Source organism: Lissotriton helveticus, assembly GCF_964261635.1.
Source record: "Lissotriton helveticus chromosome 1_1 unlocalized genomic scaffold, aLisHel1.1 SUPER_1_unloc_57, whole genome shotgun sequence".
Taxonomy (NCBI): domain Eukaryota; kingdom Metazoa; phylum Chordata; class Amphibia; order Caudata; family Salamandridae; genus Lissotriton; species Lissotriton helveticus.
Genome location: NW_027611700.1, coordinates 1,407,720 through 1,432,520, shown reverse-complemented (window position 1 = coordinate 1,432,520; position 24,801 = coordinate 1,407,720). Strand labels below are relative to the sequence as shown.

The window sequence follows — 24,801 nt, the reverse complement described above, 5'->3', positions numbered from 1 at the left end:
AATGCCTGCAATACGTGTAAATTGGGATAAGTTGTCTTCATGTAAGCAGAAGAAAGATGAAACGGTGTCAGATTTCTTCACCAGGTTTGAAGAAACGTTTGTCGACCACAGTGGTCAAGATATGACCACAGAAGGTGGTCAGAGACTGTTCGTCAATAAATTCGTGCACAATCTGCTTCCTGAGTTATGTAAAAAGTTAAAGGATTCAGAAAGTTCTTGGGCAGTTTCGTCTTCAGCACAGATATTATCTACTGCACAATATTACGAAAATAGAGACAAAGGCGAGAAAGATAGAGCAGAAAAGAAAACTAAGGAGTTGAAAACAAGGTTTTGTTACAGCAAGCATATCCGCCACGTGGTGGTGGTAATCAGAATAATAGCGGTCAGAATAACTATCAGAATAATTTTCAGCAGCCTCAACAGTATCAGAGGAACTCGCAAAAAGTCGAGTGCACTCAGCCACGTGTCCCTGTAGGCCCCAACCAGTGTTCATACTGCAAGGAAGAGGGTCATTTCAAGTATAATTGCCCTATTCTGTTACAGCGCGCAAATGGTGCTTGTAGCGTAAGAGGTCGTGGTGTTCAACAAGCGCCTAGAGGTAGAGGACGCAGAAACGTCCCCCAGAACGCACCTCCCCTTCCACCACAAAATTCTATGAATAGGTTCGATCAGCAGAATAACGCATCTGACAGGACAGCTCAATACTATGTTGATGAGTACTATACAGAAGATGAGTATTTGGAAGGTAATAATTGCTAGGACAGCCATAGACAAAGAGAGGGAGTTGTTTCAGTTCCAGTAGATCAGAGTGGACCATACGTTGAGGTGATTACATCAGGTGTGTCAGAACCTTTTCTGTTGGATACTGGTGCTACAAAGAGTTCTATTATGCACTCCAAACTCCCTGGCGCACCTTTGTCTGGCGAAATGAATGTTTCTGTAGGTTTTTCTGGCGCCCCAGTTAGAAATCCGATTTCTGACCCTTTGTCTCTTTCTGTTGGTCCTCGTGAATTAGAAGCACCCCTTATCCTGACAACAGGTTGTGGTGAAAACTTGTAGGGATTGGATTTGTTAAAAAGATTGTATGCGACTTTGTACTGTTCCCCTTCAGGAGTACAACTTACTTTAGGTAAGAAAGTGGTTTCTCCAATGTATTTGTCAAGGGATAAACTTCCAGCAGAATTGTCGCTTCTTCCAGATATTCTTTGGGCTGCTGGTCCTAATGATGTGGGTCTTTTAGAAATACCACCATATGTTGTAACATTGAAAGCCAATGTTCAAATGCCACGAATTCCCCAATATAGAATCTCTAGTGAAGGTGAAAAAGCTTTGCTAGCGATCGTTTACGAGCTAATTGAAAAAGATGTGATTGAAGAGACAAGTGGCAACGTTTGCAATAGTCCTGTTCTGCCTGTTTTAAAACGAACTGATCCCTCTCAGCCACCTGTGTACAGATTTGTGATTGATCCCAGAGAGGTGAATAAAATAGTTGTGCCACAATTCCCAGTTGTCCCCGACATTACTACACTATTGACTATGATTCCAGCTTCTGCCACCTGGTTCTCGGTGATTGACTTGAAGAATGCTTTCTTCAGCATCCCGATTGCTGAGGAGAGTAGGGATATTTTTGCATTCAGTTTAGGAGGACGCAGCTTCCGCTTCAAACGCGCTCCCCAGGGCTACTGTGAAAGTCCATCAATATATAGTCAAGCTCTAAAAACACAGCTTGATACGATTGTTTTACCGGAAGGTGCTACTCTTGTACAGTACGTTGATGATCTGCTCATTGCTACAGATACTGAGGAAATATGTAAGAAAGCCACATTGTCATTGTTGCGTCATTTGTGTGATTTGCATCACAAGGTGTCACTTTCCAAATTACAATATTGTCGACAAGAAGTGACCTACTTAGGTCACCTCTTATCGAAGGAGGGAAGGAAACTGACCCCAGAAAGAATACAGGTAATAGCGAAATTGAGTGTGCCAAGAACACAGAAGTGCATGCTTTCTTGGGCATTACATCGTACTGTAGACAGTGGATTCCAAATTTTTCGTTATTAGCCAAACCTTTGATGGCATTAATGTGTAAAGACACACCCAATCCCGTTCCTTGGTCTCAAGAGTGTCAGAAAAGTTTTTCTGAATTGCGCACAGCATTATGTTCGGCTCCTGTGTTAGGTACCCCCAACTACAGTAAGCCTTTTACATTGTATGTCCATGAGAAGGAAGGTTGTGCATTGTCAGTTCTGACTCAGTTATTTGGGGACAAGCAACGTCCATGCGCGTATTTTTCGTCGACTTTGGATCCAGTAGCTAGAGCATTGCCAAGTTGTTTAAGAGCCACAGTGGCAGCGGCTGTTTCTATTCGACAGTCTGCTGGTCTAGTAATGAATAATACACTAGTCGTGATGGTCCCACATGCAGTAGACACGTTGTTAAATAGAACCAAGACACAGCACTTAACTAGTGCTCGATTGTCAGGTTACGAATTAACATTGTTAGCGAGTCATGTGCACATAAAAAGGTGCAACTCTTTAAACCTAGCTACGTTGTTGCCAATTGTAGAGGAATCAGATGCTTCAGAACAGCATGATTGTTTTCTTAGAACAGAAGAAGAGACGAAAGGGAGAGTAGATCTCTACGATACTCCTCTTGCTGAATGTGATGGTACATTATGGGTGGATGGTTCATGCTTCAAGCTCCCGAATGGTGACACGACTGCAGCATATGCTGTCACGACTTTGCATACAATTGTTGAAGCTGCACGTGTCCCACATAATTCAGCTCAGGCAGTAGAATTGATTGCACTCACAAGAGCATGTGTGTTGTCCAAAGGAATGAGAGTGACTGTCTATACCGACAGTCAGTATGCATTTGGTGTGGCTCACAGTTTTGGATGATTGTGGAAAGAACGTGGGTTCTTGACTTCGCATGGAGCTAAGATTCAGCATGGTCAGTTGGTGAATGAGCTTCTTGAATCACTGACCTTGCCTCTGCAAATGGCGATTGTGAAATGTAGTGCTCACAAGAAGGTGACTGATGATGTTGGTCGTGGAAATGCATTTGCAGACGAAATCGCGAAAGAAACTGCAAGGAATGTGATGAGCCGAATGTATGTTGCAGGCCCTGCAAGATGGGTTGGTGATGTTGGAATGTGTGAAGATACGATAGAGAGTGTGAAGTCCATTCAAGCTGAGGCCACAGAGAAAGAGTTGAGCACGTGGAGAGAAAGTACAGGTAGAATGGATGCAAATGGTTGCTGGATTGAATTGTCAGAGCATCAGAGATGGTTGTTACCCGATGCATATGTGCCTGCAGTGGTTACAATGGCTCATGGAATGGCTCATATCGGCGTGAAAGGGATTTGCAAGTTGTTGGCCCCAGTATGGCAAAATTCAGGAATTTCCAAGTGTGCATAGAATATGGTCAAGAATTGCATGGTGTGTCTGAAACACAATCCTGGTAGGGGAACCCCAACTCCAGCTGGTCATTTTGCACCTCCTACGTATCTGTTCGAGGTTTTGCAGCTAGATTTCATCCACATGGAGAGGTGCAACAATTTAAAATACGTACTCGTTGTTGTTTGTGCCTTCTCAAGATGGGTAGAAGCATATCCCTTAAAAGACAATACTGCCTTGTCCACAGCGAAAGCCCTTGTGAAAGAGTTCTTCCCCAGATTTGGAATGCCTAGAATGGTCTGGAGTGATAATGGAAGTGAATTTGTGGGTCGAGTGATGAAGAGAGTATGTGAAGGACTAGGTATCCAGCAGAAGTTCCACGCTGCAAATCACCCCCAATCAGCTGGATTAGTAGAATGCTACAACGGCACTTTAAAACTTAAATTGGCCAAAATTCAAGCGAGCACAGGTCTTAAATGGCCTGATGCTCTACCCCTAGCACTCCTGTCCACCAGAATTACTGTGCATTCACGAGTGAAACTTAGCCCCTATGAAATTGTTTTTGGCCGCCCGGCCAACATATGGGGAGTGCCACGACCCACCAAATTCAGCGAGATTGAACACCCTGTTTTGCTTGACTACCTGTACGAATTGACGGCTAAATTGTGTGTTTTGCATCAACAGGTTCACGACACCCTGCCTCCGGTCTCTGAGACTCCAGGACATCGGATCGACCCTGGATCCTGGGTGTTGGTCAAGAACTTCCAGAGAACAAAGAACGACCAACCCAGGTGGACCGGACCGCACCTCGTCCTTCTTTCCACAAGATCAGCCGTTCGAGTGGAGGGGAAGGCCAACTGGATCCACGGGGTCCATTGTAAAAGAATACCTTTACCTCTGCCTTATGACCAGTGGGTCCAGAAGGGTGTCGCTGACTCAGAAACTAAAACCGTGCCACGTCACCTACCTTTCAGTGATGCACGTGTAAAAGGAACACTAACTGAACAAGAGAGAGACAATATTTTGCAACCAGCAGTATCACCGTCAGTTCGATTGAACACTACAGAGCCTGAACTCTTGTTTCAGGATCAAACAGTACCTGGAAGAAAACGTTACAATTTAAGACCGAGACCTATGGACAAATAAATATATTTCTTTTTTTCCTCCAAGTACTATTTTTTTTAAGTGCAGCTCTCCCATCTGAGAAAACTTGCCTATTTTTGTTTTTCGAACCGCCATCCGGGTTCCGTTGCTAGGGCCGCGATTGCTTAAAGTCTTTGGGGTGCAGCTGACGACGTTAGGTCGGCAGTTCTGGTTGGTCTAAGGGAGTTGCCCTGGACTGACAGAAGCATTTCTTAGCAGAATCAATCTCCCGTCGCGGGCAGCACTTTAGAGAGGATGGAGTTTTCCGAGTTGGAGAGACCTGCCAAGGAAATGAACTTTAAACACAGGATCTGTCAAATAATGACAAGGAAAAGTTTTTTGATATTGTGCATTTTCATGTTATTCAGTATGATGATATTTTTAATAAGTTATGTCTTGTTCTCTTCTCGAGTAACATTTGCACCCACTTCATCGCCTATACCTCCCCCTTCTACTGTTTCCTCACATTCTTTCCAACCCCTTCCTGAACACGAATCCGCTAGGAGATTAGAGTTTATCAATAACTCCTTTGTTCAGCTCTTGCACCAACACCAACTTGTAATGAACACAACTAACTGTTGGGTGTGCGGTCTTATGCCTCACACAACTGATAAAGGTATCCCGTACCTGGTTCTGCCCTTCAGCCACAATGGTTCTGTGTGGGCATACAGAACAATGTTCATATATGCACGTGAAGTCTAGCCCCTACGCTCTATAAAAGACAATCCTAAGAATAGTGCTCTAGTCAAGGGTATAGTTGACATGATTAAGGATGGTATTTCTTATGCAACTACCCCCGAAGATGAGATACGTGCCTATATAGGATGGAACGTAACCGGATATGGAGCTATTCTGAGTGAGAAACAGCAAGCTAAGATATCTTCCCCGATCTGGATTGTACCCCATCAGGGTCACCTGTGTCTGCAAGGGACTGGCAAGAATCCCAGAGCTCAGTTAGGGAAGAGTGTATGTACTGAAACGTATGTTTTTGGGTCTCAGACTTCCCCTGCGTTTTTGGCAGCTAAGGGTACCTATTTCATCTGCCATGATAGAGCCTATACATGGTTGCCCCCTGACTTTTCGGGCTCATGTTTTGTTTCGTTCCTGTTGCCTCCCACCTACACAGCAGCAGCAGATTACCACAAGACAAGGATAGTTAGAGGTGTCTTGAGTAAAGAAGACACTGCGGGACAAAAATTTGGGGACTTCGCAAAGGGTTTTCTGACGTTCTGGGGATCCATGGCTAACAGCAGGAACATAAGGCAATTGACAAGGGTAGTTGAGTCCACCGTAATAGAAACTGCTGGTGCCCTTAGTAACCTGACTGCTGAGCTCCAGTCGGATCGTCTTATGACCCTTCAGAACAGGGTCGCATTATATGTCATACTTGCAGACCGAGGTGGGGTATGCAGATTGATCCAATCGAGTTGCTGTGTTTTCATCCCAGATAACGCTCCAACAGTGTACCAGGCCATCTCCAAACTGCATAAGATTTCCGTATCTATTCATGTGGATAAAGGAGATTGGTCGTTAATGGGATGGTTCTGGGAACTGATATCCGCCTGGGGATGGAAAATTCTGATGGTCATTGGGATGGTCTTAGCCATTCTTTTCCTGTTCTGTCTGTGCGTACAGTGTGCTCCTGCAATATGTGGCCTCTGTGTTACATCATGTGTAGTGATGCCTGTATCTAGAGATGAACTAAGTACTAAAATGATGTTACAGCATCATCTCAATGACTTTAGGAATATAGATCTGGACTCAGATTAGCATGAGGATAGATTAATTGCCTATGTAAGGGCAAAAGGAGGGTCTGTGGTTCTGAAAATCCTGGACTCATATAATAATTCTGGACTCGAGAATTAAACTTCGTCGAAACATGACGAATTTGGTATCAAAAGACCGAGAATGACGAGTACACCATGTACAAGCATTTTCAGCATATTCGAGTGACGATTTCACCTCGAAATCGTCATTATCGTTCAGAACCCTCGGCTTCCATTTTATGTATGTGTGAGAAGTTGGCCTGGTAGGGGATGTTTCCAGTTCTGGAACCACCTACTACCTGACCAAACAATCCCTTATGGTGTCTGGTTGTAAGTCAACCTTATTAGACAAGCTATCCTAGGGGTAGCATGGACTAAGCAGCCTAAAGGCTTAACTTAAGAGGTCGTGTTAAGCGAGCTGTTTTACCACATACAATCCTGTAGTACCAAATGAAAGGACACCACACAAGTATATATTATAAAAATATATGTATTAATTACTAAAAACAATCCCCAGTATTCTTTATGAATAAAGGGGCACAAGCGTTAAATCAAAAGCACTGTTTAAACATACAAAGTTGCACAATTATGGATGAGGGCAGGGGGCCACTCAAACCATATACTAAACAAGTGGTATAAGAGATGCCACTCGAGCAGTGGTTAGGCCTAGGGCCTAGGGAATCGCTGGGAGCAGTCAGGACAAGCAATGCTGAAGTCGGGAATGGCCCTCGGGATTCGGGAGATGTGCGGAAAGCGCACGCACGCACCAATGTTAACCAATGGTGCGTAAAAGTTGTAAAGTTAAAGTTAAAGGACACTTCCGCTGAACCTAGAGGAACAAAACTTAACACACAGACCCTAGAGGTGTGCACCAGTGTGGGAACACCGGCGGAGCAAAGTTACCTCACCCACAGGAAGTGGGTGCACAGGGTCGAAGTGGCGTCGGGTTCTGACTCGCAGGCTCTTGGTGCTTGAAGCTGAAAGGGCTGCAGGCGGGTTAAAGATGAAGTGTCCGGTGGAGTCCAAGGGTGGACTCAAGTTGTAGAGTACCTGAAAGCAGAGGGGACAGAGTCTGGGTCACTCAGCAGTGACCAGGGTGGAACCAGGACGGAACCAGGCAATGTCGGGCGCAATCAGGTGGTCGTCGAGGAGCTTCTCTCCGCTGTCACGTGGGCTCTGGGGCATCTGCGACGTCCAGGAGCAGGTCACGATCTGTCCCACGCAGGCTCTCACCGTCGGTGCAGTCGGCTTCAAGTTTGGAGCAAACAAGCTTTGGCAAGAGCAATCCATGCGGGATCGGAAGATTGCTTCTCACTCGGACCAGGAAGGTCAGAGTCGGGGCTCCTTTTCAGGGGAGCTGGTGTGGATCTGGAGCAACCAGATTCACGAGTCTTCTTAGTTAGTTCGTCGGCACAGGGACCACTAGCCAGCTGGCAAGTGACCGGGCCAACGCATTGAGCCAAATAGAGCCAAAGGGCCCCACGCAGCACTCGTCGAGTGTGGAGGGCTGAACTTCGGCTCAGGAGCAGCTCAGGGTGGGGGCTTCTCAAACCCCGGTGCACAGCTTCGAGGATCACTCGTGGGCTGCACGGTCAGCGTCTCGTGGTCAATTCAAGATGGCGTGCCCCACGCTTCCGGTCGCCTCCACGGGTCTCAGCTTTGCAGGGACTGTGGATCGGGCTGTTAGAAGGCAGGCAGGCTTGATCTCGTCGATCTCAGTCGCTCGAGTTCCGGCGGGAACTGCAACTAAGTAGACATCGAGGGCTGGATGGTGCCTGCTGCTGCAGGGTGGTCACTCCTTGACCACAAGGGAGATTCTTCGGGCTTCCACGTTGAGATGGAGGGCGAAGGGTCCAGAATTTCGTTTCAAATGTTTCTTCCAGGAAATCTGATGTGCATTGGCACTGCTCCCACTCTTATTCGAATCTGGGGGGCGTGATTACCTGCTAGGTCCACCCCTATGGGTGGAACCCAGGAAGTGGGTGGATACACCCCCTTCCTTTGATCCAGGCCGCCCTGGCACGAGGGCTGGAGTGCCCCAGAACCGGTTTGGCCGGATTATGCAAGGGGCAGCCTTGTGCGCCCCAGGCAGTGTCTGGTTTCTTTCAAACCTCCCTGCTACAATCCACTATCTCCTGTCTGGAGGGCGGTGACACCCTCCTGTGACAGGAAACCCTTTGTCCAGGACCCCTTTGGCTGAGTTTCGGTCAGCTACAGGGGTCCAGACATTTGTCTGTGGCAGAGGCATCCATTTTGTGGATCTAAGGTCTTTGGAGAAATTAACCGCGTTTCAGTAAAGCAACATGTCTTACCCCTCTAGAGGGGTGGAATGCCATCCCCGTCGCCAGAACTGGCGAGGGGATGGTATTCCAAATCGTATGACACCTTACACGACATGTTTTGATAAAGCCAAACCAAAGTTGCTATTTAACCGCGAGGATTATAAGGCACTTAAGAGTATATGGTATGGCATTATCCTGAAACAGCCTAGGGAGTTGTTCCCGACAGCTGCAGACAGGCTCAGCTCATGCTAGAGCTCCATCTCACATAAAACCACGCACTCAGCCTCCAGGATTGATGAGGCCTTCTATAGGAGTGGCTCACAGGTTTACATGTGTCCAGATATAGGTTTAGATATAGGTATACTATATCTAAGCAAGGGGTGTTTACACCACCTTACCCCAGCTGAGTGATCAGCCAGTTGTGTCAATTTAAGAACCAGCCAGGGGTGGCAAAAGATATGCTGCAGCCCCTGGTAGGCCTTGGTGGCCCCTATGCCCTGTGCACCTATAGTGCATTATACAGGGGCTGACAAGGAGTCCATTTCCAATTGGTATGTGCCTATAGCACATGTGTCAGTAATTTAGTGAGAGAACAGCAGGCTGGGGGTCTGATCAGCAGGCCCACAGCCTCAGTAGTCGAAAACCAGTGAAGCAAAAAGCAAAAATTTGGGGTGACCATAGGATAGCAGACCCTACTCTCCTACACAACCCCCCCCCAAACGCAGGGACATTAAACTAACCTTGACCAGATAAGTCTTCATGTTCTAAGTGGAAGTACCGGGAGAGACCATCTGCATTACCATGGTCAGTCCCTGGGCGGTGCTCCACTGTAAAGTCCATCCCCTGTAGGGAAATGGACCACCTGAGCAGTTTGGGATTTTCACCCTTCATCTGATTTAACCATAAGAGGGGCTTATGGTCTGTTTGCACCAGGAAGTGAGTTCCAAACAAGTAGGACCTCAACTTCTTTAATGCCCAAACCACAGCAAAGGCCTCCCTCTCAATGGCTGACCAACGTTTTTCTCTTGGGGTCAGCCTCCTGCTAATGAAAGCAATAGGCTGGTCTTGACCATCTTGATTAAGTTGTGAGAGCACAGCTCCCACCCCCAACTCAGAAGCATCTGTCTGTACAATGAACTGTTTGGAGTAGTCAGGACTCTTTAGGATAGGTGCAGAGCACATGGCCTTCTTCAGGTCTTCAAATGCCTTCTGACAGCTAACTGTCCACTGAACCTTTTTTGGCATCTTCTTGGATGTCAAGTCATTTAATGGTGTCACTATAGACCCATAGTTCTTCACAAACTTCCTGTAATACCCAGTCAGGCCCAAGAAGGCTCTGACTTGTGTCTGGGTAACTGGAGGAGCCCAGTCCTGTATGGCCTGGATTTTGCTCTCCAGTGGCTGAACCTGGCCTCCACCTACTAGATGGCCCAGGTATACAACCTTACTCTGCCCTATCTGGCACTTAGTGGCCTTGATAGTTAGGCCTGCCTTCTGCAGGGCCTCCAAAACTCTCTTCAGGTGGATCAGGTGATCCTCCCAGGTGGAGCTAAAGACAGCAATATCATCCAGATAAGCTGCACAAAAGTCATCCAACCCAGTAAGGACTTGGTTCACCAACCTTTGGAAAGTGGCAGGTGCATTCTTCAAACCAAAGGGCATTACCACAAACTGATAATGTCCACTAGGGGTAGAGAATGCTGTCTTGGCCTTTGACTACTCAGCTAGTCTGATTTGCCAGTAGCCAGCTGTCAGATCGAATGTGCTCAGAAACTTGGCAGAAGCCAATCTGTCAATGAGCTCATCTGCTCTTGGAATGGGGTGAGCATCTGTCCTAGTGACAGCATTGAGACCCCTGTAATCCACGCAAAACCTCATTTCTCTCTTTCCATCTTGGGTATGAGGTTTTGGCACCAGGACTACTGGGCTGGCCCATGGGCTCTCTGATGGCTCAATCACTCCAAGCTCTAACATCTTTTGCACCTCAGCCTTGATGCAATCCCTGACATGGTCAGGTTGCCTGTAGATCTTATTCTTGACAGGCAGACTGTCACCAGTGTCCACAACATGGGTACACCAGTCAGTCTGGCTGGGTGTGAGTGAAAACAAATGCCTGTGGGCCTGCAAAACTTGTCTGCAGTCCATCTGTTGCTGGTCAGTGAGGCTGCCTGCCAAGGCTACTCCATCAACTGAACCATCATCAGGGTTCTGAGAAAGCAGGTCTGGGAGAGGGTCACTCTCTTCCTCCTGTTCCCCATCTGTGGCCATGAGCAAGCTCATGTCCTCCCTGTCCACAAATGCTTTCAAGCGATTCACATGGATTACCCTGTGAGGGCTCCTGGGTGTTCCAAAGTCCACCAAGTAGGTGACTTCTCCCTTCTTTGCAATAATAGGATAGGGTCCACTCCATTTGTCTTGGAGTGCTGCTGGAGCCACTGGCTCCAGTACCCATACCTTCTGTCCTGGTTGGAACTCTACCAGCACAGCCTTTTGGTCATGCCAAGCTTTCTGTAATTCTTGGCTGGCCTCCAGGTTTTTAGATGCTCTTTCCATGTACTCAGCCATCCTGGAGCGGAGACCAAGTACATAGTCCACTATGTCTAGTTTGGGTTGTTTGAGAGGTAACTCCCATCCTTCTTTCACCAAACACAATGGACCTCTCACAGGGTGGCCAAACAAAAGTTCAAAAGGGCTGTAGCCAACCCCCTTCTGTGGGACCTCTCTGTAAGCAAAGAGCAGGCAGGGTAAAAGAATGTCCCATTTCCGCCTGAGCTTCTCTGGTAATCCTTTTATCATGCCTTTAAGGGTCTTGTTAAATCTCTCCACAAGCCCATTGCACTGTGGATGATATGGGGTGGTAAACTTATAGTTTACTCCACATTCCTTCCACATTGCTTTCAGATAGCTAGACATAAAATTCGTGCCTCTATCTGATAGTACCTCCTTAGGAAAGCCCACTCTTGAGAAAACTGCAATGAGGGCCTTTGCCACCACAGGTGCTGTGGTGGTCCTTAGGGGAATAGCCTCTGGATACCTGGTGGCATGATCCACTACCACCAGTATGAATCTGTTCCCAGATGCTGTTTGGGGGTCCATTGGACCCACAATATCAATTCCAACTCTCTCAAAGGGGACCCCCACCACAGGTAGTGGTATTAGGGGGGCCTTTGTTGTGCCACCTGACTTACCACTGGCTTGGCAAGTGACACAGGAGCGACAAAACTCCTTGACATTCTCTGACATGTGAGGCCAGTGAAAGTGTGAGACAAGCCTGTCCCACGTCTTGTTCTGGCCTAAGTGTCCTGCAAGGGGAATATCATGGGCCAAAGTAAGAAGGAACCCCCTAAACTGCAGAGGTATAACCAACCTCCTGGTCATGCCAGGCTTGGGGTCTCTAGCCTCTGAGTAAAGGAGTCCATCATCCCAATACACAGTATGGGTACCTTGGGCATCCCCAGCAGCCTCAGCAGCAGCCTGCTGTCTGAGGGGTTCAAGGGAAGGGCAATCTAATTGAGCCTGCCTCAGGTCTGCCCTTGAGGGTCCCCCTGTCCCCAGAAACTCAACCTGGTCAGGTTCAAGCTCCCCAGAGACAGTCTCCTCTTGGACTGCAGAATCAGTTTCCTCTGAAACTTGATCCTCAACCTGGGGCAAGGTGGAAGGCTCAGCCTTTCCTCTCTTGCTCCTTCTCTTGGGTTGTGGATGGTCTATTGTTCCAAGATCCACCACTGGTTCAGGAAGGCACTTCTTAGCCTGAGCCCTTGTCATGGCAAGGACATGCTCTGAAATCCCTAGCATTTCTGCATGAGTCCTGTACTCCACTTCTGACCATGCTGAGCTTTCAAGGTCATTGCCTAACAGACAGTCTACTGGTAGGTCTGCACTCACCACAACTTTCTTTAGGCCATCAACCCCTCCCCAGGAGAAGTTCACAACTGCCACACTATGGGAAGTAGTGGAGTTGCTTGCATTGGTTACTAGGTAGCTCTCTCCTAGTACAATCTGTCCAGGGTCCACAAAGTCAGGTGTCACCATTGTAACACTGGCACATGTGTCCCGGTAGGCTTGAGCCAGTTTCTCATTAATTAAGGGAGTCTGCCTGTATTTGCCCAGGTTAGTGGGGCTTACTGCAGTGGGCAACTCAATGTCCACATCATACAGGAGTACTGCCTGTGTAGGGATTCTGACTAGGCCAGATCCTACTTCAATACCCAGGGTCAACCCAGCTACACCCTTGGACTGTGTTCCACCACTGCTTACTGTACTTGGGGTTGCAGTTGCTTTAGGAGCTGTAGTGGTGGGAACTGGATTTGCCTTGGTGCACTCACTGCCCCAGTGTGAAACTGATTTGCAGGTATTACACCAAGGTGTCTTTGGACCTTTGTTCTTCTTCTTCTTGTTACCATTTTGGGAACCACCCTCCTTACTATTAGTTTGGGGGCCTGAAGACTTCTGGTCTTTTTCTTTATCTTTCTGATTCTGATTACCACCCTTCTGGTCTGTTTTCTTCTGGTCACCACCTTGGTTCTGGGGTTTCTGCTTAATCCTTGTTCTGACCCATTTGTCTGCCTTCTTTCCCAATTCTTGGGGGAAGGTCAGATCAGAGTCAATAAGGTATTGATGCAACAGCTGGTTTGTGCAGTTATTAAGGATCTGTTCTCTCATCATAAGATTGTACAATCCTGTATAGTCTGAAACTTTACTTCCCTGCAACCAACCCTCCAAAGCCTTAGTGGCACACTCAACAAAATCAGTCCAGTCTTGAGTCTGTGCTTTTTGGGTGTCTCTGAACAACAACCTGTATTGCTCAGTGGTTAGGCCAAACCCATCAATAAGAGCACTCTTCAAAACAGAGTAGTTTTTGGCATCCTCAGGTCTAACTGTGAGGAGCCTGTCCCTCCCTTTCTCAGAAAAGGAGTACCACAAAAGTGCAGCCCACTGATCCTCAGGAACCTGCTGTACCATGCAGGCTCTCTCAAGAGCAGTCATCCATTTGTGGATGTCATCCCCTTCTTTAAAGGGGGCCACAATTTTAGTCAGGTTTCTATTGTCATAGGCCCTGTCTTTTTCTCTTGGAAAATTGCTGCCACCAGTGACATCTAAGCCACTTAATTTCTGCTCTCTTGCCAAGGCAAGTCTAGCTTGAGCCAAGGCTACCTCCTCCCTCTCTATCTGGAGTTTGACAGCCCTCATTCTGGCCCTATGCTCTAGCTTTTGAGAAGCACTCATGCCTCTCTGTGATTCTCTGGAGGCACTAGAAACATGAGAGTCCCCTGAGGGAGATCTCACTCTTCTGTTGCCTGGGAGAATAACATGTTGGGTTCTGGGGAGGTGCTGGCCCTCTCCATTCCCCAGTAGGTCCAAGTTGGCCTGGCTAAGCCTGGCAACTGGTACCTGGCTACCCCTCTGATACTGATCATCTAAGTCCTCAACGTCTGAGTCCTCCTCTAAGTCATCATCATCATCCTCCTCCTGAGGGGGATCAGTTACAGGGGGGTTCCCTCCATTTCCTGTTTCTAGGGAAGCTTCCTTCGCCTTCTCTAAGTCATCCTGTTCTAGGATTTCTACCAGGATTTGGCAGGTGGGGCTTCTGCCCCTTTTTAACCCTCTTGCTTTGCACAAGGCAATCAAGTCTCTACGGGTTAACTTGTCATATCCAAAAGTTGCCTGGGTAAGGTCAACTGTCACAGGAGTAGACCCTGAGGCTTTTCCTGTGTCAGACATGGTTACTAGTGAGGTGTAAGTGGTGCACTTACCTACACTAAGTGTTTTCCTACTGTACCTTGCTAGTGAGTTGTAGTCAGGGTGTGCTAATCCCTTTTATCTACAACTACTAAGTTCAGTAGAACTTAATATGCTAAGCTTTTGATTTATATGTACCTAGAGGTACTTGATGTGATCTTTCAATTTGATACAAAGATTGCAATGGTAAAACAACAGCAAGCTCAAATCCGCACTGCTGCTCACCAATGTGAGAAGTTGGCCTGGTAGGGGATGTTTCCAATTCTGGAACCACCTACTACCTGACCAAACAATCCCTTATGGTGTCTGGTTGTAAGTCAACCTTATTAGACAAGCTATCCTAGGGGTAGCATGGACTAAGCAGCCTAAAGGCTTAACTTAAGAGGTCGTGTTAAGCGAGCTGTTTTACCACATACAATCCTGTAGTACCAAATGAAAGGACACCACACAAGTATATATTATAAAAATATATGTATTTATTACTAAAAACAATCCCCAGTATTCTTTATGAATAAAGGGGCACAAGCGTTAAATCAAAAGCACTGTTTAAACATACAAAGTTGCACAATTATGGATGAGGGCAGGGGGCCACTCAAACCATATACTAAACAAGTGGTATAAGAGATGCCACTCGAGCAGTGGTTAGGCCTAGGGCCTAGGGAATCGCTGGGAGCAGTCAGGACAAGCAATGCTGAAGTCGGGAATGGCCCTCGGGATTCGGGAGATGTGCGGAAAGCGCACGCACGCACCAATGTTAACCAATGGTGCGTAAAAGTTGTAAAGTTAAAGTTAAAGGACACTTCCGCTGAACCTAGAGGAACAAAACTTAACACACAGACCCTAGAGGTGTGCACCAGTGTGGGAACACCGGCGGAGCAAAGTTACCTCACCCACAGGAAGTGGGTGCACAGGGTCGAAGTGGCGTCGGGTTCTGACTCGCAGGCTCTTGGTGCTTGAAGCTGAAAGGGCTGCAGGCGGGTTAAAGATGAAGTGTCCGGTGGAGTCCAAGGGTGGACTCAAGTTGTAGAGTACCTGAAAGCAGAGGGGACAGAGTCTGGGTCACTCAGCAGTGACCAGGGTGGAACCAGGACGGAACCAGGCAATGTCGGGCGCAATCAGGTGGTCGTCGAGGAGCTTCTCTCCGCTGTCACGTGGGCTCTGGGGCATCTGCGACGTCCAGGAGCAGGTCACGATCTGTCCCACGCAGGCTCTCACCGTCGGTGCAGTCGGCTTCAAGTTTGGAGCAAACAAGCCTTGGCAAGAGCAATCCACGCGGGATCGGAAGATTGCTTCTCACTCGGACCAGGAAGGTCAGAGTCGGGGCTCCTTTTCAGGGGAGCTGGTGTGGATCTGGAGCAACCAGATTCACGAGTCTTCTTAGTTAGTTCGTCGGCACAGGGACCACTAGCCAGCTGGCAATTGACCGGGCCAACGCGTTGAGCCAAATAGAGCCAAAGGGCCCCACGCAGCACTCGTCGAGTGTGGAGGGCTGAACTTCGGCTCAGCAGCAGCTCAGGGTGAGGGCTTCTCAAACCCCGGTGCACAGCTTCGAGGATCACTCGTGGGCTGCACGGTCAGCGTCTCGTGGTCAATTCAAGATGGCGTGCCCCACGCTTCCGGTCGCCTCCACGGGTCTCAGCTTTGCAGGGACTGTGGATCGGGCTGTTAGAAGGCAGGCAGGCTTGATCTTGTCGATCTCAGTCGCTCGAGTTCCGGCGGGAACTGCAACTAAGTAGACGTCGAGGGCTGGATGGTGCCTGCTGCTGCAGGGTGGTCACTCCTTGACCACAAGGGAGATTCTTCGGGCTTCCACGTTGAGATGGAGGGCGAAGGGTCCAGAATTTCGTTTCAAATGTTTCTTCCAGGAAATCTGATGTGCATTGGCACTGCTCCCACTCTTATTCGAATCTGGGGGGCGTGATTACCTGCTAGGTCCACCCCTATGGGTGGAACCCAGGAAGTGGGTGGATACACCCCCTTCCTTTGATCCAGGCCGCCCTGGCACGAGGGCTGGAGTGCCCCAGAACCGGTTTGGCCGGATTATGCAAGGGGCAGCCTTGTGCGCCCCAGGCAGTGTCTGGTTTCTTTCAAACCTCCCTGCTACAATCCACTATCTCCTGTCTGGAGGGCGGCGACACCCTCCTGTGACAGGAAACCCTTTGTCCAGGACCCCTTTGGCTGAGTTTCGGTCAGCTACAGGGGTCCAGACATTTGACTGTGGCAGAGGCATCCATTTTGTGGATCTAAGGTCTTTGGAGAAATTAACCGCGTTTCAGTAAAGCAACATGTCTTACCCCTCTAGAGGGGTGGAATGCCATCCCCGTCGCCAGAACTGGCGAGGGGATGGTATTCCAAATCGTATGACACCTTACACGACATGTTTTGATAAAGCCAAACCAAAGTTGCTATTTAACCGCGAGGATTATAAGGCACTTAAGAGTATATGGTATGGCATTATCCTGAAACAGCCTAGGGAGTTGTTCCCGACAGCTGCAGACAGGCTCAGCTCATGCTAGAGCTCCATCTCACATAAAACCACGCACTCAGCCTCCAGGATTGATGAGGCCTTCTATAGGAGTGGCTCACAGGTTTACATGTGTCCAGATATAAGTTTAGATATAGGTATACTATATCTAAGCAAGGGGTGTTTACACCACCTTACCCCAGCTGAGTGATCAGCCAGTTGTGTCAATTTAAGAACCAGCCAGGGGTGGCAAAAGATATGCTGCAGCCCCTGGTAGGCCTTGGTGGCCCCTATGCCCTGTGCACCTATAGTGCATTATACAGGGACTGACAAGGAGTCCATTTCCAATTGGTATGTGCCTATAGCACATGTGTCAGTAATTTAGTGAGAGAACAGCAGGCTGGGGGTCTGATCAGCAGGCCCACAGCCTCAGTAGTCGAAAACCAGTGAAGCAAAAAGCAAAAATTTGGGGTGACCATAGGATAGCAGACCCTACTCTCCTACAGTATGGCAGCCATTTTGTGAGTTGCCCTTTACATAGGCTTATAATCCAGCTGAATTCGATTCCAAAAGGACACGTACACCTTAATCGACTTTCCTATGACCTGTGCAAGTTGGAACCATTGCCCCAGGCCGCACCTGTTAGGTCAGTTCCTCTCCCAGTGGCCGAATGAGATAGCATCAAGGCACAACAGGCTATAAACCCATTTCATCGCACACACCCTGCCGAATCTTGCTCACACCTGTCCCTGCTCTTTTCTCTCACTTGCTTTATGATGGGGAGGTGCTCGTTTTTATTGGGGGTCCACCGATATCTGATGAAATGTTGGGCCTTGCCGGGTGATTTGTTGTGGGCTGGACTAAGTGAAATATGGACATGTCATCATGACTCTGCTTTTCCTTTGTAACAAAGAAATGTGAATAGTATACTGTAAATTCGAAGAATGTTTGCCTGAAGCTTAAAATTCTGTATAAAAAGAGAAGCCTGATTTTGTGAATTCGAGCAGTCTCGTGAGAATATACTTCCCGTGTGTTGTACTTCTAGGACACTTGTTACCTTGGTTGCAGCCAATAAAATCGATCCTTGACTTCACCTAGAAGACTCTGAGTTTCTGTGGTCTGAATCAGGAAAGGACTCGAGGTCTCTGGGTGTACCCTGACACCGCTGGGTTGCCGGTTCTGTACCGGTTCTTAAAAACCCAGTACCTCACAACCCTAGTCAACTCAGCGAAATCGCTAGGAATCACATTAGATGAGAACCTCGACATGCAAGCCCACATTAAATCAATGGCTAAAAGTGCCAGTTTCCACTTGAACTACATAAGAAAACTGAACCATTCATCTCAGAGGCAGATCTTAAACTGGCAGTCCAATCCTTAGTTATCTCAAGGATTGAATATGGATGCACCACTTTAGCCGGTCTACCAAAAACGTCCATAGCACCACTAAAAGCATGTCTCAACGCAGCGGCAAGACTTATCACTGGATCGAGGAAATTCAACCATATCTCTCCTCACCTGAAAGCATTAAACTGGCTACCCTATGAAGCCAGAATTCAACTAAAAATAGCGTGTATCACCCTTAAAGCGCTCCACTACAACACACCAAGATACCTAGCCGGGAAAATTGAACTATCAGAAGGAAACAGACCAGCCAGGAGTGCCGTGGAGCTGCTGTTGCGGCCAGCCATTTTCCGGAAGAAAAAAAACTTACGACCGAGCGTTCTCGGGAGCAGCCCCCAGAATCTGGAATTCACTCCCTCCAAACATTAGAAAGATTCAAAATACAGCACCATTTAAGAGGGAAGTGAAAAGCATCTTGATGAGTAAATACCTCACATAGTGAAGACTGATGAGCACAGATAGGATCTATTGTTGCCCTGATACAGAGCATCTACGTCGCTAGAAGGGAAAGACGCCGACCTGAACAAAGATTAATACTGTACGATGACTCAGGACAGGAGTCACTCCATGGGACCTAGTTGTATCCTTACTGCTACCTCATGCTAATATGAATACTTACATTTATATACTCACCGCCCGAATGCCTTATAATTACCTACCTCATATTTGTTTGCTTTTAAATCGTCTTCTATTTATGCTAACCTTTAACCTATCTCATAATGTAAACGCTCATGTTATGTATATATATATATATATATAGCTCCAACCGGTTACGGTGCAAAGAAACCTCCCAAGCACTTTCTCCAGTGCACAGACACGAAATAACGTTCCAAGTCCAGTCTTCAAATAATCGTTGTTTATTCAATCATAAAGTGCAGGGGTGCAAATCAGAGAACGTCGAACAGACGCGTTTCGGGCGTGGTCGCCCTTGCTCACTGTATTGCTATATATATATACTCTCCTCCTAAAGCCACCATATAATTACCTACCTCATATCTGTTTGCTCTTAAATTGTTACTATATATGTTAATCTTTAACCTACCACTCATTGTAAAGCGCTCTGATACCCACGGGTCTTGTTCGCGCTATACAAAACACTATAATAAATAAATAAATAAATAAATAAATATGCCCTCAGGGATCACCCGTCCATCTGCCAGGATCAAGACTCAGATCTTTCAACCTTCTCTGTTACCGTTTTTGGAACAGCCTGTCTCTGGGATTCGTGGAAGCTCCACACCCAGTGAGCTCAGAGTTGCCTTGTAAAACCATCTCATGAGAGTGGAAGAAAAGAACATTAAGTGACACGGACTGCACAGACGTGTAAATAACTCTACCATTATCATTCCATGAACCATTGTCCTACTGCTGTTGTTTCGAGATGGATGTTTTGTCGTCTATCACAGCAGCTTCTTTATTTAAAATCTTACTCACTACTGACCTATGTACTGTTTCTGACCCTACGATATCTCTGGCAGACATGCTGTACTGTCTGTTGCTACATAAATAGGAAGTAGATTGCTACTGCAGGGAGAGTGCAGTGTCCTTGCAGTCAGATGCACTTGATTTGGATAAAAGGTACCATGTTTGTTAGAAAAGCTGCAACTATCAGAATAATAACACACCAAAAGCAGCGCATATACTGCAATAACAGACCAGGTACTAGAAAAACGTGACACAAACAATGCAATAACACAGTCCAGGCATTAGGAGAATACAGCACAAACAATGCAATAACACTGGTCAGGCACTAGGAGAATCTGATGCAAACAATGCAATAACACAGGCCAGGCACTTGGATTGAAGCAAATTATGCAATAACAAGGGTAAGGCACTAGGAGAATCTGATGCAAACAATGCTATAACACAGGCCAGGCACTAGGATTGATGCAAACACTGCAATAACACAGGCCAAGAACTATGAGAATCTGAAACAAACAATGCAATAACACAGGCCAGGCACTAGGAGAATCTGACGCAAACAATGCATTAACACAGAACAGGCACTATGAGAATATGATGCAAACAATGCAATAACACGGGCAAAGCACTATGAGAATCTGACACAAACAAAGCAATAACACGGACCAGGCACATGGATTGACGCAAATAATGCGATAACACAGGCGAGGCACTAGGAGAATCTGATGCAAACAATGCAATAACACAGACAAGGCTTGAGAAGAATCTGATGCAAACAATGCAATAACACTGGTCAGGCACTCGGAGAATCTGATGTAAACAATGCAATAACACAAGCCAAGAAGCAAGAGAATCTGATGCAAATAATGCAATAACAGAGGCAAGGCACGAGGAGAATCTGATGCAGGTGAGCATGTAATACCTGGCGGGATCTAGTGTACTGTGTGGACAAGGGGGTGGGAGGGCAAAGAGTAGCTTCATATGGACTGAAGCATGGGCAAAATGAGCAATATTTTAAGGAAGTAATACCATATAGTAAATCATGCAGAGTCAGTTTTTTGTTTTTTGGCCCAGGTATGGGATATTACGTACCAAGGGGTGTCAGAGAGATTATAATCTTCCCTACAAGGGTAATCTGCTTTTCAAAGAATTTCAATACAAGGAGTGACTCTAAAAAGCAGCGACGGGACATGCAGTGAGAGGAGAGAATGCAGAGTATCACTAACGTTATGGAACAGCGCACAACTTTAGAGGCTACTTAGATACAAGGGAGACACCTGAAATGGGCTCTGCACCTCAAACGTACGTATTACACAAAAGCGCCTTTACACACAGACCAATCATCCTAGGAGGGGCTGAGGGGAGACATAACATCTAATCCCGGCTTTACCACTTTACCTAAAGATGCTGGAAATAAACACCAAATGTTACTTCTTGACAGGGCCACTATACAGGTCCTTATCCTGGTATTGTAGTCCCTCGGCCTCTCCCTCACGATCTCCACCACCCCACGTGTGGTTTACTGCACTCGGAAACTGTGCAACCAGGAGACTACGTGTTTAACCCTGACTTACCAATTTGTAAAATATTGAGCTTTAGGAATCACTAAGTAAATTTATGCCTCTCCCCCCATTTATGTCCAAGATCGGAGGTATTTACAGCCATCCTAAAGTTGTAAGTAAAATTGTGCTTTTAAAAATGGGCCCAGACTGTGGTGATGCGTCTTTAACTAAAGATTCCTTCCAGCGGCTCCTGGAATGTTGTTGTTGATGCGTTGCCAGGAGTGTTCCCGGCAGTTACGTTCCTGGTGCAGTTGGGTGAGTGGTGAATAAATCTTACCCTTAGCATACCGATGACACGAGGGTTTGATTACCACATAGACATTGCCTCTGGTGGAGGGGTGGGGTACACAGCGCCCACTCTCATCGACTATTCACCAGAATGTAACGTGGCCAAGTAATAACCTTTGGAAAAAGTAGTCCTGTGTTCATCAGACTTAAACTGTTTAGTACTAGGCAAATCCTACTCTTTCTGTGCCTCTGTCCCCTTATCTCACAATGTATGTGCCTCGAAGGAGTCAGGATGGAAGAAATAAACATGAAAGGCACATTCCCAACTCAAACCACCAGCATGGATTTCATTCACTCGTTCAGAGCCGCTTAACTGCAGGTCTCCGCACTGCATATCAGCATCTCTAAAGGCAAACACTGTCGAAGCAAAAGGAGGGGCAGAGCCCTATGATCCTCTAGAGCCTAGTCCGCTCACTAGAAAACGACGACGAAGGACAGGACTCTAACAGGATAAACCGATCCAACTCAAATATGAGGTCAATGTATTATTTATCGCCTTAATGGTGCAAAAGTCACTCTGGAATTAAATCAATACTATTCGAATAATCAATGTTCCTTATAATAGAGGCATTGCTGTGCTGCAATAAAAGAAATCAGCGGCAATAATAGCTATTCTCACAACAAAGTGTACTTATTTCAAGTTTGGTCTGCATATTTTACAAGAAGGGGATAAAGCGACAACTGATAGACAACATTATAAAGCTTACCGACTTGTCTTATGTAGACAGTGTATCCGCAATGGCGGACAATAACCCCTTATTAATAGTGACCACATAACCACCGTCTCCAGGTAGGAGAGCCAAATTACAAAAGACCTGCTAATACGGTGAACGACTACCGTGCATCAAACTGTGACTATGACATTGGTCTATCAAAACATTTTAATTCTGCGTTTGTTCTTCTCGTTAGGTGTTGATCCTGGAAGATGTAGGCTGATGGATTTCGGGCTTGTGCTTTATGCACGCTTCAGGAATTTGCGGAACCAATGTCACCCAAACATCGCACCATGTTGAGGAGGCCATTGGGGTGAGAGTTTGGTCGCTTAAAATGGAGCGCCACAATAAATGAACTGTTCGAAGAAGCAATGGGGTTACCAGCTTCTCAAACGGGCATGTCCTCTGTTTAGATAGCTGTCCAGAGGGCCAGAGACCTGGGTGGGGCCATCAATGTAAGCAATGGCCCGGAGCCGTAATGGCTAACTTGTAACTTCTGGGTCAGTTTGCTTGTTTGGTGGTGGCAAATAATCGTAGTATGCTGATATAATTCTTTTTAAGATTACCGTGAGGTTGTTATCAGTACTTCTTTAATGCAGTAACACTAGCTACAGTATGATTGCGGTTACTAAAAATGTAAAATCTGATAGCACAGTAAGAATTTACGCGTTTTCTCTTTTTGCAAATTATGCTTGCCTGATCTTATACTCTGTACAGCCCATCCTATAATTTGTGTAGCCTATTTTATATTTTCGTGAATCCTTTCTTTAAACTATTGGCTTTCCTATTCAAAGTGCTCTCTCTCACGGGCAGACGTGACAGCACTGTAAAAATATACAAGTCACTATTCCCTAGTGCACCAACCAGGATTCAAATTAGCGACCCTCCAGTTTGAGACGCAGACATCAGAAATTATAACACTAAGCCCAGTGCCCCAGGCGATCTGAATGGCGTCTGAGTTGAGCCCATTTACGTCAACGCAGGCCATAGGCTGTGTGTCCAGCAGCTTCATACATGATCTCAAACTCCTTGACATACCAAGCCGCCTACACATCTCGATCATAAAAGGCTACTCCAGGGAGTCAAACGCCTTATCGACATCAGCTGACTTCATGTTTGGGTTTACCTGATGCAGCACTGCGAATACTGCGAATACCGTCCGGAGATGAACCGCTGTGGATTTATGTGGGACAAATCCCAACTGTACAGGGGAGACTATTTTCTCTAGTAGGAGGGATCGCCGAGTCGCATCACATCAGGCAGGAATTTCTTATCACTGTGACGCAGTGGCAGAGGGAAATAAGATATACACTTACAGGGTCTTTTCCAGGCTTAGGGGGCACTGATATGACAGCATCACTTATAGACGCCAGTGACACACTGCCCTTCAATCCCTCGGCATAGACCTCCTGGATAAGCCGCACCTCCACTGCACCCCCGGCCCAGGACAGGCCTCAACTCCTCTGCACCCCCTGGACAGGTCTCACCTCCTCAGCACAGTACAGGCCTCACCTCTTCTGCACCCCCTGGACAGGTGTCAGGGTGCAGGAAAAAGGAATCAAAGCTCTTCTTTGTCTTGCAGTATCTGCCATTGAACCAGCATTGCAAAGATCACCTGCTCGCAAAAGGTCGCGGGTCATTATAGCTCGGAACCGGGCATTCTCCCCTGTACTACCAACATGGAGGACCACGGTGGAAGTTGCCGGTCTAGTCCTGAGTTCCTGGACACGGGCGTGAGGTCTAGACCTGCTGTGAAGTGCGCCGGTTGATTTTAGAACCAAATGCACTTCACCAACGGAATTTCAGAGATTAGTCACGTTCTTTCTGTTGTCTAGTTAGATAGAAATAGTGCAATTTTGTGCCAGGCTTAGGCGCAGGTTAGAGCTCTTCGGTGCGTCGGTTAGTTAGTTTGGTAATTTAGAACTAGAGAGAAATACCAATTTAAAGTAAATAGGAAAAAAGAAATATAAGGAGAATAATTAATACTTACCCATTGAATACTTCAGTTCCTGATTTATTTGTTGCTTGGTTGACGCCGGAGGCTCCAGAAGGTTTCTAAGGGAGAAGTGATAAGAATTCAGAAGATAAGAAAGTAAGGCTGTGAGTGAATGAACGAATGAGTGAAAAAGAATAAATGAACTCACAGAGTTAAAGGGTGCTAAAATGTTGTTTATAATGCAGGTTACCAAATAATAAAATAATTATATTGAAGAATAGATGAGGAGCAAAAGCCATAGGCACTCTGGGTAAGGAAATAGAGAGAAAGAGAGTAAGAAAGTGGAGAAGGAATTGAAGGAAATTAGTAATGGTGTGCTTTTCTTTTACAGCTATTTCCACTCATACTTGAAGATAGAGAGGGAGTAAGAAAGGAATAAAATAGAGTACGGCAGAAAGGAAGAGTAGAGTGGAAGAGCCAGAAGGTCAGGCAGTCTCTTCTCTGTCCCATTCCCCTTTCCCCCGGCTGGGTTCGCACGGCCACCAGTTAACTTTTCAGTTGGTGGCTGTGGGAAAACCAGTGGTGGAATTCGATAAATCTCATCATTCTGCTCCTGGGAGTGTCGGCACTGTCAGTAAAACCCAACCCTTGACAACAGGCCTCACCTCCTCTACACCCCCTGGAC

At 46.8% G+C, this 24,801-nt stretch overlaps 1 long non-coding RNA gene across 1 annotated transcript in view; it reads right to left on the bottom strand.

Annotated features, from left to right (window-relative positions):
• LOC144806252 (uncharacterized) overlaps positions 1–24,801 on the bottom strand; it is a 153,343-nt gene that overhangs the window by 82,392 nt on the left and 46,150 nt on the right. Inside the window, exon 2 of the long non-coding RNA XR_013605741.1 lies at positions 24,171–24,235. This is a non-coding gene — a long non-coding RNA (uncharacterized LOC144806252). The remainder of the gene's footprint in view (positions 1–24,170; positions 24,236–24,801) is intronic.